Genomic DNA, 10,333 nt, shown 5'->3' on the forward strand with positions numbered 1-10,333 from the left:
ATATCCATTTTTCATCCCCAATAACAATTCCATGTAAAAAATCCCTTTCTTTGTTACCTTTGAATCAGCTTCCCGCAAGTAAAAAATCGCCTTCTAATGTCTCTCGGTTTAAGTTCATAAATACTTTGCTTTCGAATTATTCCCATAGATTTTAATCGTACAGAAACTGCTTGTTGAGTCACTTCTAATGATTTTGCAAGCTTCTTTTCTATTTGACTCAGATCTTCATCGAGTAATGTCTCCAATTTTTTAGTTGTCCAGAGCGAGGCCTGTCTTCAACGCTGAAGTCTCCATTCTTGAAACGTCCCAACTATTCCCCATATGATTTATCAGTTGGAGCATTGTTAGCATAAACATTCACAAGCCTTTGATGTGCTTCAGCTGCACTTTTCTTCCAATCAAAACAGAAAACTAAAGCTTCCCGCAAATGCTGCTTAGTTAACACAAAATTGCTCATAATTAATACAGTGAACAAGAAGGTTTAAAAAAAACTTGAAGCAATATGAACTGAACATTAATGAAAAATGTCTAATCTCTTGAAACTATCGATATCAGCTATTGCTGTTCCATATTCATAACAATCAGAGCCATCTTTTGAAAACAGACCGATCTAATTTATACTCCCAATACATGAATAGATAGAAGACAAAGAAAATGGATTTTTGAAATGAAGTCAGCCACCAGTATAAACTTCTATCGGCACATGCCAAGTATAATATCGCGTGTACAACTTTGCTTCCGCAGTTTTTTCCAAAATTAAAAGCTATATTGCGAAATAAGGCTTCCACATGTATTATTCAAAGTATTCTCCCATCTTTCCGGAAATTTTCGGATCCCGGCTCGAGAAAAGGAGTCCTTTTGTCGTGAATACGACTTACTTTACTATGGGGCGCCTTTTCAAAATTTACCCTCTGGGAGAGTGATAAGTTTTTGATCGTGAATATCTCTTGTTATACTTAACGCAACAACATAATTTTTTCTCTATGCTATCAGAAATATAATCAGGAATTTGTGATTAAATTTTCAACAGTGTAAAATAACCATGAATAACTCAAAATCTATGTTTTCTCAAACTTTTGGAAACAACGAGAAAAACTCATCACGCTTACTTGCATTTTTCGCACCAGGACGACGGTTTTGAGGTAGTCAGGCACATATCAGTTCTGATGTTCTACTGGTTGAGTGTAATAGGTAAATCTTGACCGAGAATTGTTCATTTTTTCTAGTACCTTAGACGGAACTGGATATCGTGCTGAGGTTCTTCCATCAATATCAGTAATATTGAGGTGGTAAAAACCTCAAATGCTCAGGAGGTGCTCTTCTTCGCACTCGGACGTCGTGGCTAGCAGCAAACCAGCAGTAGCAGAGAACTGAATTCTTAGTTAAATTCAAGAACTAATCTCAGAACCTAGATTCTGGTCCACCTGAATGCTGAAGTTAATTTTAAGTTCCTAATTTAGTGTCATACTTCTATTTCAAAATTTAGTTCCAGATTACAGGTTCAGAATTTAAAACTATGACTCTAGAACTGAATACTATTTCTGGATTTTGAAAATGGTTTCAAATTTAGTTCCTTATTCAGGGATTCAAATCCAGAGATATAATTAAGGATTTAAAGGAATTCATGAACAAAATTTAGGATATGAATTTTAGATCTGGATTCTGAAACTAAATATTAGGGCTGAACACTGAACCTTCATTCAAAAACTGAATTCAAAACCAGAGTTTAATTCCTGAATTCTATTTCAGAATTTGATTCATCAATTCAGTTTCAGCATTCATTTCCAGAATTCAGAACCTACATGTTGGAACTAAATTGTGAACATGATATCTGAAACTAGATGCTGGAACTGAATTCAGTTCCTATATTAAGACTTGGAATTCGAGTTCAGTTCTATAACGCAATTTGGAAAATTCTAAAAATTACTTCAGTTCCTTACTTCTAGAAGTAAATTTATGACCTGAGTTTTTGATCTAGATTCCGAAAATTTGCAGCAGAATTCGGAGCGTGCCCCAGAGACTCAAAGAGGTTTCTTAGAACCACTAAAATATTTCCAAAGGATTTTGAAAAGTTTATTTCTACTAGTATCTAAATCTACAAAACTGTATTTGTTCCGTGTTATTTAATTGTATGGTAGAATATGTTTCCCGTCAATCAGTCGTACTGTAGTATAGATGCATCGTTAAAATTCTGCGAAAAAAGCGAAGCAATGAAAGTGTCCAAATATACACAATCTAATACGAATGATTATTAACACGTTGACTGCCAACCTACGAGATAACTCGTATATTCCGTTCGGAAACGAATGGTCGTGGCAGTCAACGTGTTAAACATGTTAGTTTTATTCGTATTCACGCCCTCCAGTTATGTCTGTGACATTACCCACCACACTTATTGAAGCAGTTGCTCACATACAAATAGACGGCGCTCGATGTCCCTCGGTTTCAACTCGTACGGCACCCGGTTTCCTTCTTTCTGAATCATACCCAGGGCCTTGAGACGTTTTGGAATGGTTCATCTTGTTGTTCATCTTTGAAGGTTTTTTCTCTTCCACCACCATGTTTGTCTTCGACATCGAAATCACCATTTTTAAAACGTTGAAACCACTCCCGACACGTTCTTTTACTCAGAACTGCATCGCCGTAAGTTTCTGAGAGCATTCGATGCGCTTCAGCTGCATTATTTTCGAATTGTAACAGAAAAGTAAAACTTCCCGCAAATGGTGAGAATTAGGCTCATAAACTGACATTTTCGAGCGTGAATAATACGAAAACAAGATAAACTGTCACTGTAACGGCGATGACAATTCATAACGCACTGTACACACTCACTTTAAAGGCATTATCATCTATGTATTTTAACCAGCCTCAGCCGGTACAGCCATCTATCGGAAAACGGCGGAAGCCAAGTTGTACACCTGATACATGTGTTCAGTACAACCGAGGAAGGCAGTAAGCATTAATATTAGCTGTGAAATAGCTTCTAATTTGCATTGAAAATTCTTCAAGCTCTAAATCAGCAACTGAAAGTTTTCCGACTTTAATTCGATCAGTACTCAGAATTCTTAATGCACACTTGCTATGAATAAGCATTATCATCGATTTTCTGTAATTTTACAAGAGACTTCAATGCCAATTAGCTATCAAGTTCAAGTTAAAGCACCTCGAAAAAAGTCCCCATGCAAAATTTGAACTGAATCGGATTTGGGTAAGGGGTGCTGCCCGGCGGTTAGTTTTTGAAAATTTTCACTATCGCTGTACGAAATTGGAGGTGATCCCAAAATATTGGCACCCTTATATATATAAGAGCGGTAAAAACGGCGCGTTTTGTCGGTTACATCATCATATCTCTGGAACCAAAAGCCATAGCCATTTGATCTTCGAAATGATCAATAGCTGAAAAGTAGCTTTCAAACGAGCCAAGGTTTATTAAAATCGGTTCAGCCATCTCTGAGAAAATTGAGTGATAATAATATCTTCGAAAAGTGCACACACATGCACACATACATTTTCCTATCTCGTCGGACTGATTCGAATGGTATATAACACTATAGGTCCCCCGAGGCTCCATTCGAAAGTCGTTTTTTTTCAGCAATTCTATTACCTTTCTATAGAGAAAGAAAAATCAAGAAGAAAAAAAACAGTTCAATTAGGGCCGAAACGTCGGAAGAAAGAAAAATTTGATCTAGATTACCGTTTTACTGTGTTTACACCTTATGGTGTAATGATGCGATTCTTATTAACACTTCATTAGAAATCGATGCAAGTTCCAATGGAGTTTTTGACAATCTATTTCCAGAACTGGAACTCGGAGACCGCTTGCGGCCATCAAAAAGCCAGGCCTACAACTTCAAATAGTTATACAATCGTCTTTAAAAATTTCTTATTTTTCTTATATGTGTCGTAGGTTTTATGATTTGATTTTGGATTAACGTTTGTTTGAACTAAAGCTTTTTATCAACATTAGTTTGATTTACGCCTCATACACTTTTTCGATTGAGCCAATTAAACGAAAATTAAACCAAACAAAAACCTGTGCTCCTGTTACTTCCGTATAAGAAATTCAAATTAAAAGGGTAGTCATACTTTTTAATCAGCATAATGAAACATGCTTTGTGGTTGTTTTTCTTTATTTTTGTTATTATCAACAATATAATCATTTGTAATCACAGCCGATGAATTCGGTTGAATTTGTTGAGATAGTAGATGCATCTATCCACCAACTAACAAGATCTGCCAACGAGATGAATTTACTAATCAGTTTTATGCAAATTTTCACCTCATTTCGCCAACAATTGTGAAAAGCGTTCTTAATTCACCTAGTATTGAGATGATACATTTTTTTTATCAATCCCCATGTGTTTTTTGCATGAATATTCTTCGGTGTTTTAGTACTCATGACATTGTTTTAATGACCGTCGTTTTACGCGGCAATTTGAGATTTCAATCACTCATTATTCTGTAATGTCAAAGCTGCAAACCGGATCGAATTTGAATCTAAACGTGTGACAATCGATCGAACATTCCATGAGATGTCGAAAAAAGTTCCACTTTAGAGTTTACGATTATTTAAGGTACTTCCAGTGCCGGGATTCAGGAACAGGCATAACCCAAACCGATTCGTATGGCCATAAATTAATATGACGAATAAATTCCAACTGTTTTGAAGCTTTTTGGGATTGTCATCTTTTATATAGGTTTGAATTTTAAAAACGCATCATCCTGTAATTTCAAAATCGGCAGTCAGAATTGGATGAAATTCATTAATTTTCTATGGGACCATAATTTTATCAAATTTGAATTTTTATTTTTGAAATTCGATTTGGCTTTTTTCCTGAGAAGACGATTCGTACTGGAACCGGAATTCGAAAATCGGCGAAGTCAGTGAGGAACTGTGTAGTTTACAGTTGATTAAAAATGTTTGAAAATCAGGGTAGACATCTTCGAGAAATCGTAGTGCGAATTAAATTTTTGGGTACCTCTGAATCGAAAACTGAATAGCACTAAAACTGAGAAAGTTTATTTGATTATCGACTATACAAATCTGCAAACCCGATAAACCTGATTAATTTATGTGAAATATCCATTTTTATACTAATCACCCTGTATTTCATAAATCGGAAGTTGGTTCTGACTAAAAAGCAAGATGTTTTATAAGATCTTAAGACCATTCATTTGAATCTTTGATGGTTTTTAGTTGAATCTTAGATCGGTTCAGCCATCTACGAGAAAAATGAGTTACACAATTTTAATTTCGTTTCACATACACCGAAACCTCCATTTACGAACTAAACGGGGGTTCGTAAAAAGAGGTAGTTCGTAAAAAAAGTTTACGTTATTTGGAATTTACTTCGTAAAAAAAGTTTTGTGTGATTATTGTGGAAACCGCGCATCATATGTTTATTTTCGGAACGGATGTAAAGAGTAAGTGCAAGAAAATGATGTTTGGGCTCGTTTCAAAATCCAAGATGGCGGCTTCCGGTTTATTGAGTTTGCGTAAAACCTAAAGTTCATAAAAATCGGAATTTACAATCTTGCTTGCTACTAATTGATAGTCAATTGACTTTTTTCTCGAAATAGGCCAAACTAGCTTATCAACACTACTTAAAGCCACTCATCGATTCACTAGAACTGGTCCACTATGAAAAGCGTTAATTTATAGCCAGCTCTATCCAATCAATAGAAACCCATACGTCAGCCGCTAATAGAGTTGCATTAATTTCAATTTTCCAACCGTCAGCCAACCACTCGTTCAATAGACTGCCCAAGTGTAGTGTCTCGCGAGCTATTCCAAATTAATGGTCGTCTATTAGTTGCGGTTAGGCTTTTGTTTGGTTTCGTGATTTTTTTTTTCGACAGCAACTATCACAACATACACTTTGTGAAGAACCGCAAGCCGTATTTGTCCGTGTGCTTCAAACCAGCGGCTCTTGTATGGCGCTTATCAATCGATCAGATGATTGCTCTTGATTTGGACAGCGCGGTCGCCTCGAGGACGATTAGCAAACAGAGCTTATCAGCCGATGCCGCGCCGTGGATCCAATCTTTCGTTCGCCATTAGCACTTTCACAGACCGCTCGGATTCGGCCCCAAAACAAGGAATCCAAACACTTGAAGTGAGAATTAATAATCGATAAGCACACACACTCTTCTTCCATTTCGGCGCATCGGCTGTTGATCCAAAATTATTATTAAAATATGGATCGATGTTAAGCCCGTGTTCCGAAGAGCATCACAACCGTGGAATCGATCTATATTGCTTCAGTGTAGTGAAGCAGAGGAGAAAAAATCACCGGCAAGGGCACCTAATCCGTCCATTCGATCGACGGAGACTTGGTACCGAGACTTAGCACCTGAAGGCACACTCGAGTCCCGGCGATGGTGTTTTGGTTCCTGAAGTGAGTAGTTTGACTCGTGCCGTCTTCTCCGTCCACCGTGCGGTTGGTTGGTGCATTAGGCTTCAACTTGGTTCGATCCACCGAAGGAAATTGAAGATGATATAATTGTACTCGCCCGACTCGATCCATCATCCGAGGTCGGATAGTTGGTGTGAAGTATTGCGGGTTGAAATTAATAATAAGATCTGATGAGGTTCCAAAGCGCACGTGATCGCTCGAATCGTTGATGAAAAATGCTTACACTAACAAAGCTTTTTTTCGGGGGGAAAGATTTTTCAGGTGGAACAGCAAACTAAAGATTCGCTTGTGAAGTGTGCTCTACGCCGGTGGTAACCGGTGATGAATGGTTCACTATTTTTCTTAGCTAGAACTGAAAATGACCCGTTATCCAAACTGCGTACGTTGAGAACGATGGTGGTTTATCAGGTTGGCTCATCGATCCCACTTTGGTGGTCGAACTTGCGTGAATGACGGACGAGTGTCGATTTAAGTTTGATTTACGGCACCTGATTCAATTTGGAGTGGAACTATGCTCTCAGGTTAGCAGCATTGTTCAATTTTGTATAATGATATCTGAACTACATCCAGAGGAAAATCCTACCTGAACCTGCTTGCATTAGAGCATGCAATGTATGCTTAATACCTCAAATCAATATCATTAGGCAGTAAATATCCTGTCTCTCGTTTAGATAGACACACGCCCAAATAGCAATCAACCGGTAGTCCGTACAATCGCTAAGTAGCGAAAAGGCTTTGCATCAATGGTCAATCGGACCAGTCTGGGTTGGTTCTGGCTTCTTAAGCCAAAGCTAACCAGCTCACCGCCAGACATCCGCAGACTGACAGTGCGGCAGTGCGGCGTAGAAACACATGTACTTTGCGCCCTGTCACTTGTCTCGAGCAGGGCAGCAGCAAGCAACAAAGGGCCGATGTAAGTACAAATCCGCTTTGGAAGCTAATGGAGACTGATCGATGACATCGTTAGAGGAATTAAAGCTAGATGACGAGACGTTCTGGTAGAATTCAGGTGTCAGCTCCTGTAACGAGCTAACAAAAAGTTTTGCGACACTTGACGGTTCGATGTCGAACAACGATTGAACGGCGATACTAGACACAATGACTAGGTTGCTTAAGCTTCCAATATAAATCTTTTAATTTGTTTGATATAAGTAAAAACTCATAGAACCTGTTGTATTCAAGGACTGGAACGTAGGTTCAGAGCTTAAGCTGCTGGTCACGTAAACTAGTTTTCATATCGTTGAACCACAGTCTGTAAGAATTTTTAGTGTCAGTAGGAAACTGGCCAATCCATTGTTAGTCTGCTTGAAACAGCTGGTGTATTTTTCACACTGAAAATTAATACAACATTTTAAATCTTTAACGCATCGAATTTCGATTTTTGGTAGAACAAAATATCAGAAAGTACAGTGACAATACGTTGCGAATATGAATGTGAATGTAAATGTAAGTACTTGCAAACATCAATTTTTCATTATTCATTATTCATTTAGCGAAATTTTGATGAGTGAAAAAATGAAAAATGTCTCAACCAAGAAGAATCATGCGCTTCTCAAAAAATGTTTTATGAATAATTCGTGCACTTTTTTCGATTTTGTTTAACTCAAAAATGCCCTAAAATGGAAATAATAAAAATAAATAAAATAAAATAAAAAAATAAATCCAAAATAAAAGGACTACCAAAGGTTCATAAACCTGGTAACAAAATAAGGGAAATCATTCCTTCAGTTGGGGCACGAACTCAAAAAATCTCCAAATGGCTAGTAAAAGAATTTCAATATATGTCAAAAAAATTCTTCAGTAAATCAATTCCTAATACACAGGTATTCGTTACTCAACTTCAGAATTCAGGCGAAATCGAAGATGACGAAATAATGGTATCTTTCGATGTAACCGCCAAATTCCCAAGTGTCCCAGTGACGGACTCAATCAATCTGTTGGAAGATTGATTACTTCAACAAAATATTAGTAGTTTATGGAAATGTAAAGTAAGATCTTATCTTAACCTAACTCGACTTTGCATGGATGTAAATTACTTCAAATTTAGAGGGGAATTTTATAAACAATTTCAAGGGGCCCCAATGGGTAATCTTATTGTCCGGGAGACAAAATCCTTAACTTTCGAAATATATAGAAAGCCTACTGTCTCTGAGGGACCTATCGGCACAGCTTTGTAGGTTGTATACAAACTGGTTATGATTTGCATTAGACATCAGTTTCCGAAATGACTCGTTAGTAAAGTATTAACCTGGGCGCCTGAATCAATTAAAAACTCGAACTCCATTCCGGCAATATTGGCTAGTATAACACCGTCATCATTAACTGTAGCCTTGGGTGACAAAGCATTGATTTGTCTTGTGATCGTGACCTATGACAAATCGATATTCAATCAATAACAATCAAACAATTATCTGATCAAAATCGTAGAAGGTAAATTTATTTAGTATTTGTGAAAATTTTCATCGTTTGGAACATACCACACCATAATTTTCATGGTTTGGATCAAATTTAAATAAATGATATTTAATGCTCTTGTTCAAATTCATTTGTTTTCCCAGCAAATTTTACATTATATAATATTGAAAACAGAAATCATGAGTAATCGTTTATATTTATGAAGTTTAGCTATTAGTTTTCAATGTCGTCACTTACATTTTTTGGTTTGACTTCTGACTCTTCTTGTTCAACAACCGCCACTTTCTCAGAGATCATTTCGATTGGTTCCGGATTGGATATATTCGTTAGTACCGGCCGCTTTGTGAACTGGCAAACTCGTTGAAAGTGTCCAACTGTATTACAGTTTCTGCACGTTTTATCAACAGCGGGGCATTCAGATGAAAAATGGTACACATTTCCACATTTTTTTTTTGTTTCAATTATAGAGGTTTTAACACCTTAAGGTCATTCACCTCTTCGGACCAGAAAATCTTTCTGATCCTATGTGCGGGGTTGGGAATCGAACCCAGGTGGGCTGCGTGATAGGCATCGACTATCCCATCACGCTATACCCGTCCCCCCACATTTCCACATCTCCAGCATTTGTTACCACTGTTAAATTTCGATCCATAACGTCCAGTTATATCGCGACGAGTATTACGCCATTCAGATGGGTCTGTGAGCCGAGAGTTTCTAAAAGGCTGTCGATTAGTGGCCAGCTGATATGTCCGAAAACGATTGTGAGTTGTAAGATTTCTGGGATAGTCTGCTCTTATTGGGGCAATAACAACTGGCTCACAGTTCACGTGTTTTTGTTTGTAGTAATCCTAATTTACTCGAATAGTTTCAATCTCGCGCACCTTGTCAATCAAGTCTGTGATTGAGCCGCCTCTGTTCAACATTCTAAGAGCAGCTGTCCGTATGTCGCGATTACGAGCTTGTGCTGCTATAGTTCCAATTATTTCATCGAACTCTTTATCATTACTTAGTTCACACAATCTCTCTGTAGCAGTAACACAGTAACTACAAATCCGATTCGTCTGTTTTTTGACACATCAAGGCTAGTTTCCTTCTCTGTAGCATTATTTCTGAACCCGAAGAAGTACATTCTCAACCGGTGTAATGCGTTAGAAAACGGCTTGGACTCTGCACATGGAGAACCTTCAGCAGACTTTGTATTTTTGAAAATATTAAGCAATCCTGCTTTAATTCTGAAAAGATTAAATTGCGTGTTTTCATCGTCAATCCCGGCCAGCTTCATCGAATCGATTAACAAATCCTTCCATAACTCAAAAGAATATCTGTTTATGTCGTCGTCATCTGCTAATGGAATACATTCAGGAACGTTCAAGGAAGTTACCGAAAGCTGGTTAACAGATGAAACAAAACGGGATTCTTCTGCGTTCGTTACTATCTCCGACCGGCGAGTACTAGATGGTCTAAATCCCTCGAAATCAACACTACTTTCTTCGCAAACGCTA

Source organism: Malaya genurostris, chromosome 2, assembly GCF_030247185.1.
Source record: "Malaya genurostris strain Urasoe2022 chromosome 2, Malgen_1.1, whole genome shotgun sequence".
NCBI lineage: Eukaryota > Metazoa > Arthropoda > Insecta > Diptera > Culicidae > Malaya > Malaya genurostris.